The sequence below is a fragment of the Tympanuchus pallidicinctus genome, unplaced genomic scaffold (genome assembly GCF_026119805.1).
Source record: "Tympanuchus pallidicinctus isolate F22 unplaced genomic scaffold, pur_lepc_1.0 scaffold9, whole genome shotgun sequence".
NCBI classification, from domain to species: Eukaryota; Metazoa; Chordata; class Aves; order Galliformes; family Phasianidae; genus Tympanuchus; species Tympanuchus pallidicinctus.
In genome coordinates, this window is record NW_026294813.1 from 5,856,577 (window position 1) to 5,873,459 (window position 16,883).

Sequence of the window (16,883 nt, forward strand, 5' to 3'; positions counted from 1 at the left end):
CCCAAAATTATTTGAATATTTGGACACACAACCTAAATCTGAAAAATTCTCCATGGGTGTAATCTAAGCTTTATAAAGAATTTGTACAAAATCATCTAGCAAAAAAACACATTCAAAGTGATCAAATCAGCTTTAGAAGACAATTTCTCCAGTAAACCCAGGAAATTATCTAGTTGGATTTCAATAATAAAAATGATAATGTCCCATATAAAGACACTTACATAACCTGAGTTTAGGCTTATGGCCTTGGACTCCCTGAATGTCTGGTGAAGTTAGAGTGGTCAAATTTAAGCTCTTCCCATGAGTGATTCATTAGCGTCTTTCATTATCTATACAGGCAACCCTGAATATCAGCTGAAGCTCTTAAGTTTGATATCCAGTGTACAGTGGTGAAAATATCCTTCACTGACAGATCTAGTCATAATGTGAAGGATTATAAAGTCAGAATTGGTTATGCACAAATGTCAAGAGATTGGCATGGTGAAGATGGTGGCAGGAGAAAGCTCCAGAATCCTGGAGGATTCTGCGTGGGAAGTATGACAGCTTAGTGCAGATGTGCTTTTTCACTTGCTCTCCTGCTTCTTCTATATCTATACATGCCTTTTTCTTTCTCCAGTAGGAGAAATTGCTTTGCAGCTACCAAAAAGAAAAGATGGCCAGGATTGTTACTAAATAAAGAAACTGTATTATTTTTGTGGCACTAACATCATTTTCAGTAGTGGTAAAACAAGTTACACTATTCCAAAATGTGTAATTCCCCCATATTTATTGGCTGACAGGGCAGGAAAATAACATGAACATCATTACAGAGCTAACAGACCTCAGCTACGTATTCTTAAATCCTATGAGAGTTCACTGTTCACCAAACCTTGACTTCAGTTGCTGCTCAATGAGGTTGAAATCCATTCATCATTTCCAGGAATGGCAAGAAAGAAGATCCTGATAACTAGAGGCCTCTCATTTTCATTTCAACGTTTGGAAAAATTATGAAGATTATTCTTGGAGTTATTAAAGAACATCTGAAAGACTATGCAGTCATTGATCATAACAAATAGGGCGTAGAGGGGCAGCACTGATCTGTGCTCTCTGGTGTTAACAACAGGACTGAGGGAATGGCATGGAGCTGTGTGGGAGAGTGGTCAGATGGATGATAAGAAAACGCTTTTCATCACACGGTGGTCAAACCCTGGAACAGGCTGCTGGAGGCAAAGGTCATAGCCCTTAGCTGCCAGAGTTCAAGGAGTGTTTGGACAATGCTCTCAGACCCTGTGTTTGGAGTAGTCCTGTGTGGGACCCGGAATGGCTCCCTTCCTACTTAAGGTACTCTATTATTCTCTGACCCTGAGTGTAAAATAACATCTGTCTTCTAATTCAGAGCGATCCTTTTCAGGTTAGAAATTTCTTAATTAATGAAAACTACAGTATTGAAAGAGTTTAAATGCTGTATTATTTATGTTTCATAGCGGCCCTCATTCTTCCTTCCAATCTTTTGGAGTAATCTAAATGTACAACTTTGTTCATAGAATTGTAGAATCACAGAATTCTTAAGAGTTGGAAGGGTCTTCTGAAGGCCATATAATCCTAATCCCCTGCAAGGAATAGGGACATCACAGCCAGGTCTGGTTTCCCAGGGCCTCATCCAGTTTCACCTTGAAAGTCTTCAGGGATGAGGCATCAACCATATCTCAAGGCACCTCTTCCAGTGCCGCACCACCCTCACTGTAACAGACTTTTTCATTATATCTAACCTAAATCTAACCTCTTTAAAATTGAAGCCATTCCCCTTGTTCTCTCACCCCAGATCCTGCTAAACAGTCTGTCCCCTGTCCCCTTCTTTCCTATAACTCCTCTGTAGATATTGAAAAGCTGCTATCAGGTAATCTCTCAAACTTGTTTTTTCTGGGCTGAACAGCCCCAGTTCTCTTGGACTATCCTTGTAGGAGAGGTGTTCCATCCCTTGGGTGACCTCCTCTGGGCACGTTCCAACAGGTCTATGTCTCTCACATCCCTGGTATGTGATGTTTCAGCAAATTCAGGAACACCTTTGGAAGTCCTGGATGGAAGATTTTCAGTGCTGTTTATACACCAGAGACATGTTGTTGTTATTTTAATGGGCAGATCCTTTCTGTCCTTTATTTTTGTGTGTGTGTGTTATTGCTTTATTACTTATAGCAAAGCAACACACCATTATGGACACTACATTAGAAAAGCAACAATGGAAACAATAACTGTCATCAGGCATAACTATAGACAGCCCCTGGAAAAAGAATTAAAGAAAATAGCAATAACACGTTCAAACAGGATAGAAGTATGACTAATAAATGCAAAAGCTCCACTAGAAGCAGAGCACATAGGATTTTTATTTCTATTTTAACTTTGTGGTGCTGCTCATTAGTTTCTGCTAAAATCTAGTAAAAACATTTGGAAGTGAAAATGTATTTGCTTAAGGTTGTTATGGGTGGAAAGCCTACTGGACTGATTGGGTGGTGCAGGACTGACTGTCAGAACTCAACCTTTCCGCTTCAAAACTGAGCTTTGGAAAGAGGGTGCCAATACTTCTCTTCTGTACACTGACTTTTTAGTCAATCCTGTGCCACGAAGATGGTGAAGGGCCTGGAGCATCTCTCCTATGAGGAAAGGCTGAGTGAACTGGGTCTGTTCAGCCTTGAGAAAAGGAGACTGAGAGGGGACCTGATCCAGGTCTATAAATATCCAAGGTGTGGGGGGCAGAATGGCGAGGCCGGACTCTTTTCAGTGGTGAGTGGAGACAGGACAAGGGGAAACGGCCGGAAACTGCAGCATAGGAAGTTCTGCACCAATGTGCACAAGAACTTCTTTACAGTGAAGTGACGGAGCATTGGAACAGGCTGCCCAGGGAGGTGGTGGAGTCTCCTTCTCTGGAGATGTTCAAGACCTGCCTGGATGCCTACCTGTGTGACCTGCTGTAGGGAACCTGCTTTGGCAGGGGGTTGGACTCGATGATCTCTGGAGGTCCCTTCCAACCCCTACAATTCTGTGATTCTGTGATATGTGTCCTGGACTCTAGCACACTTAAGGGCAGCCCAAAGAAAGCTGCAAGAATCAGATATCTTTGTGAGTTGAAATTGCTTTAATTGTGTCCCGTGTGGCTTAGATTCTCTCTTCCATCAACATCAACGTGAAATATTCAAAGAGTGTAGGTATTGCTTTCATGATTGTAAATTACCCGAGTTTCACCTTACATAAGAAAAATACTTAAGCTCAATAAATTAGTCGAAAGCTGCTTTGTTTTGCAAAGTGATTACAATTACGCTGAAGAATTTGGACCTTTGAGACAGTGAGCTCTTAAAGGTAAACACAAAGAGCATGGTGTAGAGGTAAACAGAAGCAAGCTGTTTTCATGGCCTTCTCTGTCATCCAAATGCTTCTTGCTGGAATACAACTACTCCTTTTTTTGCCTTTGTAGTGGTAAAGCACTGGATTTGACAGTGTGCATCATCAAGCTTGGAGCGTCCCTAGGCAGCCTGCCTGTGACTTCAGTGGTAAAACTGATTTTATGAGGTAGCAGCTAAAGAATGTTTACTATTTGTATGATAGCATATCTAGATTTGTAGCACGCAATCCATCCATAAATATGCGTTTTCTCTGCCTTTCAAAATCTGCTTGGTTACTCATTTACACTTGGGATCATTTTAGTTCATATTGTCATGGGTTTGGGGATAATTGTGCAAGAGTTAAAAGGTCTTAGCTATGTCAGTGTCAGGAAGCAATGCTTCTATTTATGTTAATTTTACAGGTAATAGGTACAATTAACTAATTTTTATAGTAGAAAAGTGATTTCCAAATTGGAAAGTGGAAATTAAGTGCAAAGTTCTAGAAAGTGAGTACAAGACAGAGTGGAAGCTATTACTTCTCCCATGCAGTGCTGCACTCTGTGGGGCTCCTGAATAATCGTTTACATTTTCCTCTTGAGCTAATGAGTTATGTGAAGGAAAAATGCCTCCAGATAGATTTAGTACACTGTTTTAAAGTGATTGTCACACAAAAGCTAATTGCAAAGGAGTATAATTTCTGAAGAATTAGAATCTTCTAATGTTAATTTCCCAGAGGGAAAGACATCAGACGAGATATTAATTGCCATAACTATTGTTCTTTCTTTTTATCGTTTGTGCTAATCTCCACTGTTTCCAACACAGCATCAATCTTTTAATCAACTTAAATTAAAACTTACAATTCTGTTTATTGGCAATGTTCACTAAGTTTGGAAATCTAGTAGAGTAAAAATTTGAAAGCAGATGATCTCTAAATCCTGGTGTTACGTTTTCACTTTGAAAAGTACATAAAATCCCCTTACTGTGACCAAGATTATATGCATTTATAATACTTATCATCCTTATTCCTTCATCATACCTTAGCTCCCACAAGACATCTTTTTCCTGAGATCTTAGCCTCCTTTGTGTGGTGAGAGTTTCTGTTAGACTTATATACTAAAGGTGAAAAGGCAGCAAGTCCATGCAATTGCATTTCATAGAATATTATTTCATAAGACAAAAACATGCCAGAGACTGTTGTAACAGTCAATACGTCTGGTCAGATTTTGGTGTTCAGAAACATTGCTCATCACAACATAATTTATTAAAACAGATGTAGCTGAATATGATAAACTTCTAAGTTTGGGTTTGCTTTTCTGCTTTGATCCTGTAAAGGAAGCAAGTTTTCCCATCTCCCCCTCTCACTCTCCTCTGTGGGAAGAGTTAGCCCGAAGTATTCACAAATCTTTTGATCCCTGTCAATATTCCATGCGCATAGCTGCATCTCTGCCTTGACACTGAGTTTCTGGACTGGAAATGGTACGGCAAACAAACTCATCTCCATATATGAAGGTTCCTACAGTGTGACAGGGCGGTCACATGTATTATCCACTGTTTGGACTGAATGTGATTACTGGCTGACTATACACACGTTTGGATGAGCTATACGTACAAAATTATTTTTTAAGTAAAATCCTTTATGTTGGTGGACTTTGTGTAGCCATGAAGCACTTGGTTATGAAAAAATACTTGGAAGTGTTGAGAGATCTCTGGGAAGTTACAAAAAACTGTGAAAGAGGACGGGGTTTGGATGCTGTGACAGGTGTTTTCAAAAGTTCTTTTTTTTCTTTTTAAGAAGCATAAACATTCTTTTAATTGTTTACTCTTTGCTTGTTCTTCAGACAACGTAATATCCTCTGTATTAATGCATTAGTCATCAAGCATGATCTTTCTTAAATCTTAGCCATCTGGATTTCTTGTAGAAGATAAGAAAGAGCAGTGTTGAAGCTAAAGAAAACAGGAAGATCCCATGAAGAGAATATAAAAAGCAACTGGATTAAACTGCTTATTACAAAGCAAGCACAAATATTTTAAAACTAATCCTTGACTATGTCATCTCTGAAAGCTTCAAAGACTAGTTGTTTGTTTTTTCTTTTTCTGAACCTTGTCACCATGAAAGAAGATTGATTTGCTACCTGCTCAGATGAATAATTGTTGATGACAATACATTTAAATTTAACAGCTTTAAATGCAACAAATTTCAAAAAGGAACGCATTTTTTTTAAATTGTTGTGCATAAAGAAAGAAATCTTTCTTTAAGTACTTATTAGCAGAAATTACTTTTCAAATAATCTTCATTTAATAGTATATGGATTTTTTTGTAAGTTCCAAAGTGTGTGTGGCACAATTCTGTTCTCATCCCACTTTACTTGCTGAGCAAATCTGTTTTGGTTTATGTCAGCCACTGTTCATCAAGCACTCTCCTTTTTCAATACATCTCAAATGAGATAAAAATGTGTCTAGTGTTGTTGACATCAGACCCCTGAAACCAGCTGCAGAGTTGCTATTGTTTGGTTTCAATGCTCCCTAAAATGAATTTCCTTTCTGTTGAATCCAAGGGATATGGTGAGTGACAGGCCTTCTCTTTTTTTTAATCACACAGATCTGGCTGTTCCTCTAGATGCCCTGATAAGCAGCGCATATGTGTGTGAAAGGAAGGGAAACAGGAATTCCTTTCGGAAGGGTGACAGCTTTAGTAAGACTAAAGTGAGTTCAAGGCAGATGTTCCTGGCAGAAGTCAACTGAAAACTCACATCCTAAATTTGCACAGCTGCCAGCAAAGAAACATACATTTATCTTGGCTCTTTTTTAAAACATCGATCTTGTTAAAAAAAAAAGAAAAAAGAAAAAAAGAAAAAAAATCAATCAAAAGCTGTATAAAGAGCTAGCTTTGCAGCAAGTATATAGAATGCTGACATGTTGCAGCATGAAAAAAATGTGATGATTTAATTCCCAGAAAATTTCAGCCCAGAAGTAATGTTAATATTCCTTGGTTTAATATATGAATGTTTCAGTCTTTTGGGGTACTTCAAGGGTAAAACATTGCATTTAATTAAGCATTTGTTGGTATTGTAATCAAAGTGGTGGAAATGACGCAAAGATCTTTCCTCTCAGAGAACAAGAAGTGAAACTGTGTCTGATGCTATGTCTATAACATGAATTTGAACCTTTCTTTCTTTCAGACATCCAGGAAATATGTTACAGACTCCACTGATGCTCCTGGCCTCCTAACAAGTACACTATTCTTGGTGTGTGCTTCCTCTTGTGATTCTGTTCAGCACTAGCCTCTTTGATTTCCCCATTCTTCTTGTTCTGTGCTCCTCTTAGGCAGAGCACTACTGCTCTCTAGTTTTAAATGATAATAATATAGAACAACTTCTAATGCCTCGGAACTCAGAGGCAGTATAGACAGATAGATTAGTTCAACAGGGTGAGAAGCAACGTGGCTTAGTAGATCATGTAGGATGCAACCTTCCTTATAAGCAACTTTAGAAATACTATAGAAGCTAATAAAGCCATCCTGAAAGCCCATTATTTTGGCTGGCTGAAGAATTTAACTTGAAATTCTGAGAGAAGCTACAGTTGTGGAATGCTAGATAAGATGATAAAGTATTCAGAAGAAGCTGAACTTCATGGTAGTATAGTTGAAGAAATATCATCACAGCATAGAAGTATTTAATAATGGAGATTTCAATTGCTCTTCAAACACTATAACAAGGAAAATAAAATTGAAGCTTTGTAGCACGCTAGGAAGGTCACTTAATCTGAGCTCTGATATTCTGTCTTCTACTTCTGATTAAAACAATAATTGTTATACTAGGAGCATGGGATTATAACATGCTGAAGAGCTAACTGAAGCTAATGAATTTTGAATTTTGACTTTTTTTTAATTCTAAAAAAATATCTCCAAAGAGCAGATGGTATTAAAGAAAAATGTTATATCTACAAACACCTGAAAACTGAAGAGGCTAAACTGATTTGGATAGAACTAAGCCCATTTACTAGATGGTGTCAAATGACAGCATAAACAAGACATTTTCTTTCTTTCCTTGCTTCTTAGTAATATCTACTGTCTTTCTCTCCCTACTCCCTGTACAGAACTGCTCTCAAGATGTTTGTCTGATCTTACCATGCTTCCCTAAAAAGGACTACCAAGACAATATCTATAAAAAAACTCTTCCACTGCCCCACCCTTTTCAATATTGTGTTCTTGCGCCCCGCCAGGACAATAGTAAACAGACTACAGTGAGTCTGTTTCTTCTATGGCTCTCCTCCAGGGATCCTGTCTATTCTTTGTGAAATAACCATGAGCACTAAATCACGTGGCCAGAGGCAGCATATTTTAAGAATTGAAGCAATGGTGCCCTTGAGACTCTGCGTAATATTTTGTTGACTAGGCAGCTCTATGTAGGGAATCCTGGATAGATGCGAAGTTAGCCCAGAGGAGGCAGATTACATTAACAGCTGTTGTGAAGTGCTTAATTACTAAAAGCTCTGCTAGACTAATACTTTCCTCTTGATTCCAGAGGCCTCTCGTGTCTTTTCTGATAGAGCAAATTCCCACCTGCTCTCCAAGGAAGCTGCTTAATTAGATTAGAATGGACCATTGGAAGGCTGTAAAGTGCAATACACAGAGTTATCTTCTACACTGTTTCTGATTATTAGAATTGTACTTGAAATGATTTATATTCAAACAAATTCTCTTTTAAGCTTTTGAACAGTGATTAGAGACAAGTTATGTCACTAGGTAATGTATTTGTTGTTCCAACAGTACCTTTTCATCAGTGACAGAACTGATATGGCTGAGCTATTAAATATTTTTTTAATGTTTTTGACCCCTACCATCTCAAATTCTTGTTTTTCTCCCTTCCCTGTGTGACTCTCACACTTCTCAGTCCTTTGCCTCACTCACCATTACACTCAAATTTCCTCACATATACTGTGCTGCTCTCTACTCTAGTGCAAGGAAACAAAACTTTTAGTGCAGAATGTATTCAGTGTGAGGATTGCTTTAGACAAATTTTAGACTCCTTGTTCACAGATTAACTAATCTTCTATTTGGGTTTTTGTTTTGTTTTGTTTTGTTTTTTTAACATCCTGGCTATGTATAAGATTTTCTGTGTGGATTTATAAAGGAGTTTATTTTAAAATTATTAAATAGCATTGTTTTAAATCAGAAAAAGACTAATTGTCGAATTATGTGAGAAACCACTTCCCAGTTTCTTTGAGTCTTCGGACTGTTCCTGGAGTGATGTGATAAGTTCACCATTCAGAACTACTTTGGACAATAGGATTTCAATATCTGGGTCTTAATTCTTTATCTAAATTTCCATTTTTCAAGTATACACTATAGCAAGTACAATTTCAAATTATAAAGTAACTTGCTGTAGTATCAGATCTCAAAATATGAGCAACATAAATAGATATGTAAATACATAAAATGCAGAAAACAAAGAACTTTTTTCAAAATGTGTCACAGTTGCACAAATTCCAACATACACAACCATATGAAATTGCAGTCTTTGGAATACAGCCCGTATGATGACCTCCTGATGATCCTTCATCATAATGACAAGATATCTGAAAGATCCATATAATACAGGCCAGTATTGCATTAATCCATATGCAGTTTGATCTACTCATCAGTGACAAGGTCTGCCTCCAAAGCTCTGTTTGATGAGAGACACCAGCATTGGTTCATCCCTGGAAGTGACTGAGACGTATTACTATTGTGCACCAATCCAGTGGCTACCGTGGCCTTTAATAATAGAATCAAGAACTACATGCATTGAACTGATGTATGCTGGCTCTTTGTTTAATTATTTGCTTAGTATGTGTTTAGCCATTTCTCCGAAGAAAATGGAATCTTACGTAGACTTTCTTATCAGGGCATATGTCTGCTTCATTTATAGATAGGGGATAAAAACTGGAACTTTAAATATAATATATCCCATATCTGTACTTCGAGGTGAGATCATGCACATGCTATAATTACATTCTTGATTCTGCTCTCTGTTATACATACCAGCTAACAACCAGCTGAACAACTTCAAATAGTCAAGAGAATTCTGTTAGGAAAATTCTTTTCTGCATAAGTATGAATGCTGAAGTCTCTGTAAGCTAAATATCCACTGAAATTAAGGCTTTATTGCTTTGGAAATATACTTGGGAATCTAGGGGTAGAGATGAGGGAAGAGCAACTTATCATCATCTACCCACCCCAGTCTGTAGACTGAGATGCTTTTTGGAGACTGAGGAAAAGAATATGTTTGCTACAGAATCATAGAATCATAGAATTCTTAAGAGTTGGAAAGGGCCTCTAGACTAGACGGCTATCTAGTCCAACTCCCAGTCTGGGACTCCTTCTGCTAAGTAACAATGGCATCCATATGACAAAGATCCACGTTTGTCCGGGGATATTGACTGGGGCAGATTATATTTGTGAAATTCTTATTTTACAGAAAACAGTACGTGTGAAAGAATTGTCACATTCTTCACTGAAATGAAGGGATTGCTCACAGATTTCACGTATTTGTCATCCATTCCCTGTGTAGGAAATCCTAGGTCACTTCTGCGCATTTATTAAATGTGTGGGTGGGTGGATGCATGGGAGGGGACACTTTGTTGTGACACACAATTATCCACATGTAAAAGTTATGCCAGATTCCTGTAGAGGCCAGAGTGACCAGGAAACAGGCTGCAAGAGTGACGTAGGGGAAATTCGATGAGGTTGCACAAGCAGAACACTTAGCAATAACCAGCAAAATGTCAAAGTTAGCAGGGAGGAGACTCTTATGTGTGCTAGGGTGGAGTTTTCTTTCCCTCCATCAAATTTGCAGTCGTAATAATAGTTGACATGTGATTTACATCTGCATCTCCTAGAGACTACAAAGCATTATTTGCTAGTTTGCAATTGGTTATCCTTATCTTGTTTTAAGAAATACAGTCTGTTTCCTCTTTCTCATCCTGAGACTTGCAGCCAGATGCTTCAGCTGAAGCTTCCTTTGCTGTCACTGAGTACAGTTTGCCAGGATTTTAAGTGAAAATATATTAAACTGAATGAAAACCGTAATTATACAACCTTGTGTCAACTGTCACTATTCTAACGGATGAGATGTGTACAGAGGTACATGGCATGGGGCTATGGATTGTATGATTCTGCAATTTCCCTAGAAAAGAGTCTAAGAAGCACAGAGCTGAATGGAAGATTATGGAAGGCCAGCAGCACACCGCCTGTCTGAGCATGGAGGAGACATGGCATCATGGTCTTTCATCCATGCTATTTGTTGTGGAGTAGAGCCTGCAGCCAGAGGGAGAACAAAGTTAGAGTTCTATGAGTGCTCTATTTGCATAAAAAATGGGCATTTATTAAGTAACACTGAAACTACTCCTAAATCTCTGAGATTTTCTCAAAATGTTTGAGGCACTTATCTTGCTGCTTGCTGTTACAACTACAGTTTTGACCTGGGCAGACTGGTGAGTGACACAGACAGACTGGTGAACTGGCTGGAGAGGAACTTGGTGCAGTCCAACAAGGGCAAGTGTGGAGACCTGCACCTCAGGAGAAATAACCACACGCACCATCACAGGTTTGAGGCTGACCTGTAGCAAAGGACCTCTAAGGAGAAGGGCCTGGGGGTTATGGTGGACAACAGGTTGGCCATGAGCCCCCAGTGTTTTCTGGTGGCTAAGAAAGCCAGTGGTATCCTGGCATGCATTAAATAAAGAGCGGCCAGCAGGCCAAGGGAGGCGATCATCCCCCTCTACTCTACCCTGATGAGGCCACATTTCGAGTACTGCATCCACTTCAGGGCTCCCCAGAACAAGACAGGAAACTTTTAGAGAGAGTCCAGTGGAGGGCCACAAAGATGATTAGTGGTCAGAAGCACTTCGTTTATGAAGAAAGGCTGAGAGATCTGGGTCTGTTCAGCCTGGAGAACAGAAGACTTAGAGGGGATCATATCAATGATATGCTCATAAATATCTAAAGAGTGGGAGTAGAGTGGATGGTGCTAGGCTCTTTTTAACTCAGTGACTGACCAATGAACACAAACTGGAATACAGGAAGTTCCATAAAAACATAAGAAAGATTTTTCTTAATTGTAATAGTGACAGAACACTGCAGCAGGCTGCTCAGAGAGGATGTGGAGTCTCCTTCTCCAGAGATAATCAAGACCTGTCTGGACACTTTCCTGTGTAACCTACTGTTCAGAACCTGTTTTAGCAAGAGATTGGACTAGATGGTCTCCAGAAGTCCTTTCCAGCAGCTATGATTCTGCTATTTTATGATTCTGTTGTGAAATCTTTTTCAAAATTTGCAATGATTTGGCTTTCACCAGAACTCCTACTACGTTATGTTCCTTCCACTTAGCTATTCCTCATGCAATCCAGAACAAGACTGTAGAATTACAGAATCACAGAATTACTACGTTTGATAAAGACCTCCAAGATCATCGAGTCCAGCTGTCCACTTACCACTAAAATTTCCTCACTGAGCCATGTCCCTTAGTACAAAATCTACATGTTTTTTGAAGACCTCCAGGGTTGGTGACTCAGTCATCTCCTGAACAACCCATCCAGAGTCTAACCACCCTTTCAGAAGATAAACCTCTCTTAATATTCAATCTGAATATCCCCTTGCACAACTTGAGGCCATTCCCTCTAGTCCTATCACTTGTTACCTCACCACAACCCCCTTTCTGGTAATTATACGTAGTGATATAGTCTCCCCTGAGCCTCCTCTTCTCCAGACTGAACAATCCCAGTTACTTCAGCTGCTCCTCATAAGGCCTGTTCTCCAGATCCTCATCAGCTTTGTTGCCTTCCTCTGGACATTCTCTAGGGTGTCCATGTCTTTCTTGTTTGAAACTGAACACAGTACTCGAGGTGCAACTCCACCAGTGCTGAGTACAGGTATGCAATCACTTCCCTGCTACTGCTGGAACGCTATTTCTGATACAAGCAAGGATGCCATTGGCTGGCTGGGCACACTGGTGAGTCACATTTAACCAAGCATCAACCAACACCCCTAGGCCCATTTCTTTCACACAGTCCTCCAGGTACCCTGTTTCTGGATGTGCTGGTAAAGATTCATTTCCTGCTTCAGAAGATGGCACATAAAAATCATTCAGAGAACTAGCAAGATCTGCATAATAAGACAGCTTTCAGGCCTTCATTGGAATGCCAATATCTGTCTTGCCTGTAAGCTCACGTGCTTTCTTTGGAAAAAGTGAGGAATTTCAGTGCTTTCCTGCTGAAGAACAACTCTGGGATATGAGAGATGAAAAAGCCATTTAATGCATCTTTTAAGAGTTGTTCATAAATGTTCGTTGTGGGAGGAACAGTCCTTCTAAGCTTCAAAGGAGAGCCATTCTTAATCCAAGAACTGAAAAGGTTTCCGTCTCTATCTATATTCCTCTTTTTTCTTAAACTGAAAATTTTCTGCAATTGGTTCAATTGAACATGGTTGTTGGTTTGTTTGGGTTTTTTTTGTTTTGTTTTGTTTTGTTTTTTGTTTTTAATTAAAAGATGCTTTTTCAACTTCATGATAAAGACAAGAACATTTCTCATTTCTACATTTCCTTTCCTACTACCAGAAATTCTCCTATTCTTTTTTCTTTCTGTTTCAAATTCTTAAAGTCAAGTATGTGTAGCCAATGTTAGGAAAAATCATCTGTCACCATAGAAACCAGTGTTTCAAAAATTCAGACATTAAATGTCCATTTCTGCTTCAGCTCTTGCTTATCATTTTATTCGAGCTATATAGCATGCTCTCTTGCACCTGAAAGAAGTAATGAAATATAATCATACAAGAGTATCTTCACCTCCGTGGGCACTGAAAGGAGTGCCATAAATGATGTAGTATGTCATGTCAGTAGTGAAAAATATTTATTTGCTGTTGACACTCAAGTAGGAGAGAAAAATCACTGGCGATTTTTTTTTGCATTCAATTTTTTTTTTCTTTAGTCAGTAATTTTGTACAGAGATATATGTTTTTATATGCATATTCCTGATGAACAAGTGGAAATTCTGAATTACCTTTCCTGTCCTCCTGTCATATTCAGTGCTTTTATTTTGTGTGATATAGTATATATTCAAGTGCTGCTTTCCTTTGGATATGGCACTACTGCTAAAATACTGCTATTACTACTAAAGCAGGGATATTTTCAAAGTTAAATCCAATTACAAAGACCTGTCTTTATTGAGATTCAAAAATAACTAAAGATGGATGTTTGACAGGCTTTCATGACAGCGTATTGTAATGTTTGACTGTACTCACTGGAATGCTTTCTTTTCCTGTATATCTAACTAGAATTTACTTTCTGATTTACCTGCAACTTGTATATCTGATTTTGCTTGGTTGATCAGAATGGACAGTTAGCTTTTCTGTAAACTTGTGCTGTATTTCTTATTTATATTTTGCTGTCTTTAGCTTCTGTTCAGGGGACCTGGTTATACTGCCTAGACATATTTCAAGTACATTATTAAAAAAGTTTTCTTTGCAGCAAAAAGTTTAGAAGTTTTCCCTTATAAAGGCAGACTGAAAAGTCAGCTCAGTATACACATCACTGCAACATCCCTTTTTTCTTCCCATGTCATCTGTGAATGTCGCCATGATTTTTGCCATTCTTGCATTTGGAGCATTTAAGGAAGAGTGAACTCATATTTTCTTCTTCAGAGATTTCCTGATGTTATCGGGGGGAGTGGGGAGGGTTCAGATTCTTTGGAACACCTCCCCTCACTCTTTTTTAATGCAGAGATATTTCAGATTCTGAATAAAATCCTAAAGTTCACAGATATTTCTTTGTGAGTTGTCCTATAACAATGTATTTGAAAAATCTCACTTTGAAATTCTTCAGAACATTCACCATTTTTACTGCTAATCTTCACTTTTGCTGCGTTAAACCCCAATAACTTTTATGATATCTGAGGGATTATTATGCAAAATGGAAGGCAGTTGCTGTGCAAGTGGCACAGCAAAGTCATCTTTCAAAGTGTTAGAACTTATTTAAGCTCGTCTCTTATGAAGTTGCTATTTGAAATTACTTCACTGGCAATGCAGAGATTTTCTAGTTATTCCAGAGAGAAGTGTTTAGTTCCACCACATTTCTTAATTAACATGAAGATTTTGTCTTCATTTCCTTCTTAAAGTTTGAAAGAAAAAAATGAGAGCCTATGACAATGGCTACAGGGTAATGGATATTGAAAAGTATGTGCTATGAAATTAAAAGTTACCTGAAATACAAATAATTTTTTGAGGCTTATTTTAGTCCTTTCAGAATACAACTGCATAATTTTTTTTAAATTACTAGGCTGTTTGAACTGGAGTGGGAGATCATTTACACTGTTTATTTGTTTCTTTTTTAATGTACCTTTTATTTCCCATTAATAAAAAAGAGGTTAAAGCTCTTGGGTAACACCTCCCCAATTTGGTATGGTTTGGTTTGGTTTTGGACTGGAGTTTACTGAAGTAAAAATTTTGAGTTTAATAAAAAAATGATAAACTGTGTCCCGGTGATAAGGAATAATGATTTTATGCAATGTACTAGAACTGAGAAATGCTTATTAATATAAGAATAGACCAAAATGTCAGTATTCAGACAAAATAAATATTCTGCATACTTTAGGAAAAGCAAGAACATAATCTTTTTCCAAAGAAAGTAAAAAAATTGCTGATTAAATTCTTGAAGAATTTAATTTAATTTAACCTTATCTACAGTATACATGGTTGATTGGTGCACTAAAGATCCACATGTTGAAAAAATATTGGCATAGATATATTGTATAAGAATATATTATTTATGTGATAAGTCTCAGTTTCTGATGAATTTAACTCATCATCGTCTATTATGTGTACGCTTTAAATGGTTGTCTATGCTCTCAGTCACTGAAGAGGCACAGGCAAGGCCTTTTAAGAGAGACAGCCCTCCTACACTTGACATATATAACTTTTGGGTAGGACAGAACTCTCTTTGCAAGTCCTTAGCTATCTGTCTCCATGTAGAAAGTGGGAAATCCTTTTCAAGATGAAGTCTTTGTGAAAGTACAGTAACTTGTGGTAAAACCAACTCATGTAAGGCCAATATCCTCATTCTTCCTTTTCAGAGTGGGTAACTTCAGGCAAGAGGATGCAGTCGCTTAGTATCCTATAAGGAGATAATGACAGAGAAGGAATAAGAACAAACCTTGCCAATTTGCATTTGCTCAGTTAGCTTCAACCAGAACAGTTTTCTGAAAGACTTAAATTTACTATGAACCTTCTCCTGAATGACAGGGCCTTGGGGCAAATGACATTTTTTTTCCATCCACCTTCACATCTTCAGCTGATCAGCCTTTGTGCACCATCTAATGTTCCACTCTTTCTCTGTGTTGTCTAATAGTGAAAATGTCACCACTTTTCTTGTAAAACGATATCTTAATCCCAGCTGTCTTTTCTAACAGGCAAGCATGCAGTTTGTTCTTTTGTGAAAAATCTCTCTAACGGCACTTTCTCATTATTCCCTTCCTATATTTGAGAATGGTAAGATGTCTTCAGCACAGATCCAAGAAAGTAATGCATAGTTTGCATAGATGCAGAAAAATAGCAGAAGGAATATTTCTACAACAAACCAGTTCATTCATATGGCAAAATAAGAAAGGAAAACACACTGAGTTATAATATACAACAAGCAATTGTTTTGTTCATAACCAGCTCCCCTGTGATTAGAGTGTACTCTAAACCTTCAGTTCAAAAGGCACTTTTGGACTCTTTGTAGGTGTTGGTTCTCTTTTGCTTTTTCTTGTAATAGTCTAATTCTGATCATGCATGATATTTAAACAGTGAAAGTAATTCTATCAGAGTTTCATTCAGGTGCTGATATTCCATAATAATGCAGTATATTATACATATATTAGATATGACTCAGGCTGTAACAGAAGTCCAACAGTAAAGAAATGAATTAATAGTATAGAATTCATAGTATAGAATTCATGGTGTGGTAGTGAAGACGAAAAAAATAATGGAAGCTCCTAGTCTACTGTTTATAAAGTATGACAGAAAGCCCATTGATAGGTAATTGATAATAGGTTGGATATTATGAAATCTATTAGGAATAAACATGACATCAGTGGGTATTAAACTGACGTGTAGTACTGTAAATATAAGGTCCAGGAACATTCCTATTGTGGAATGTGCTCAGCTGCTGCTGTGAAATACGTAATATTAGCACGTATTGATTTACGTTACAGGTATCTCCATGAATCTATGTCTGCCACAAAGCTTGTGAATGCCTTCTCTGAAGCATGGAATTACCTGCAGTGGTGTCCTGGGAATTTCTAGGTACCTGGATCTGTTCCCTGTATTTATTTGCAATTTGATCATACGAAAGCCATTGCATTGTATCAGAAAGTTAAACATGCACAACACTACACAATAGAATGGTGTAATACAAAGTGGGAGGGAGATTCCATTCCATCCTGCATATCTCACGGATGTTGCAGCAGTAGCACGTTGCTGTGACTGTAATGAAGGCAGTATGTATAGGCCTTCATTTT

The 16,883-nt window shown here is 38.0% G+C and overlaps 1 long non-coding RNA gene across 6 annotated transcripts in view; it reads left to right on the plus strand.

Annotated features, from left to right (window-relative positions):
* Positions 1 to 1,127: 1,127 nt before the first annotated feature.
* LOC128074542 (uncharacterized) overlaps positions 1,128 to 16,883 on the plus strand; it is a 30,448-nt gene continuing 14,692 nt past the window's right edge. For 2 of the 6 annotated variants that reach the window (XR_008203220.1, XR_008203222.1), the window contains exons 1-4: positions 1,133 to 1,390; positions 3,446 to 3,521; positions 5,254 to 6,598; positions 16,578 to 16,668. This is a non-coding gene — a long non-coding RNA (uncharacterized LOC128074542). Of the gene's footprint in view, positions 1,391 to 3,445; positions 3,541 to 5,253; positions 6,599 to 16,577; positions 16,669 to 16,883 lie in introns of all 6 variants that reach the window. The other 4 variants (XR_008203224.1, XR_008203223.1, XR_008203221.1 and 1 more) reach the window with 4 other exon arrangements.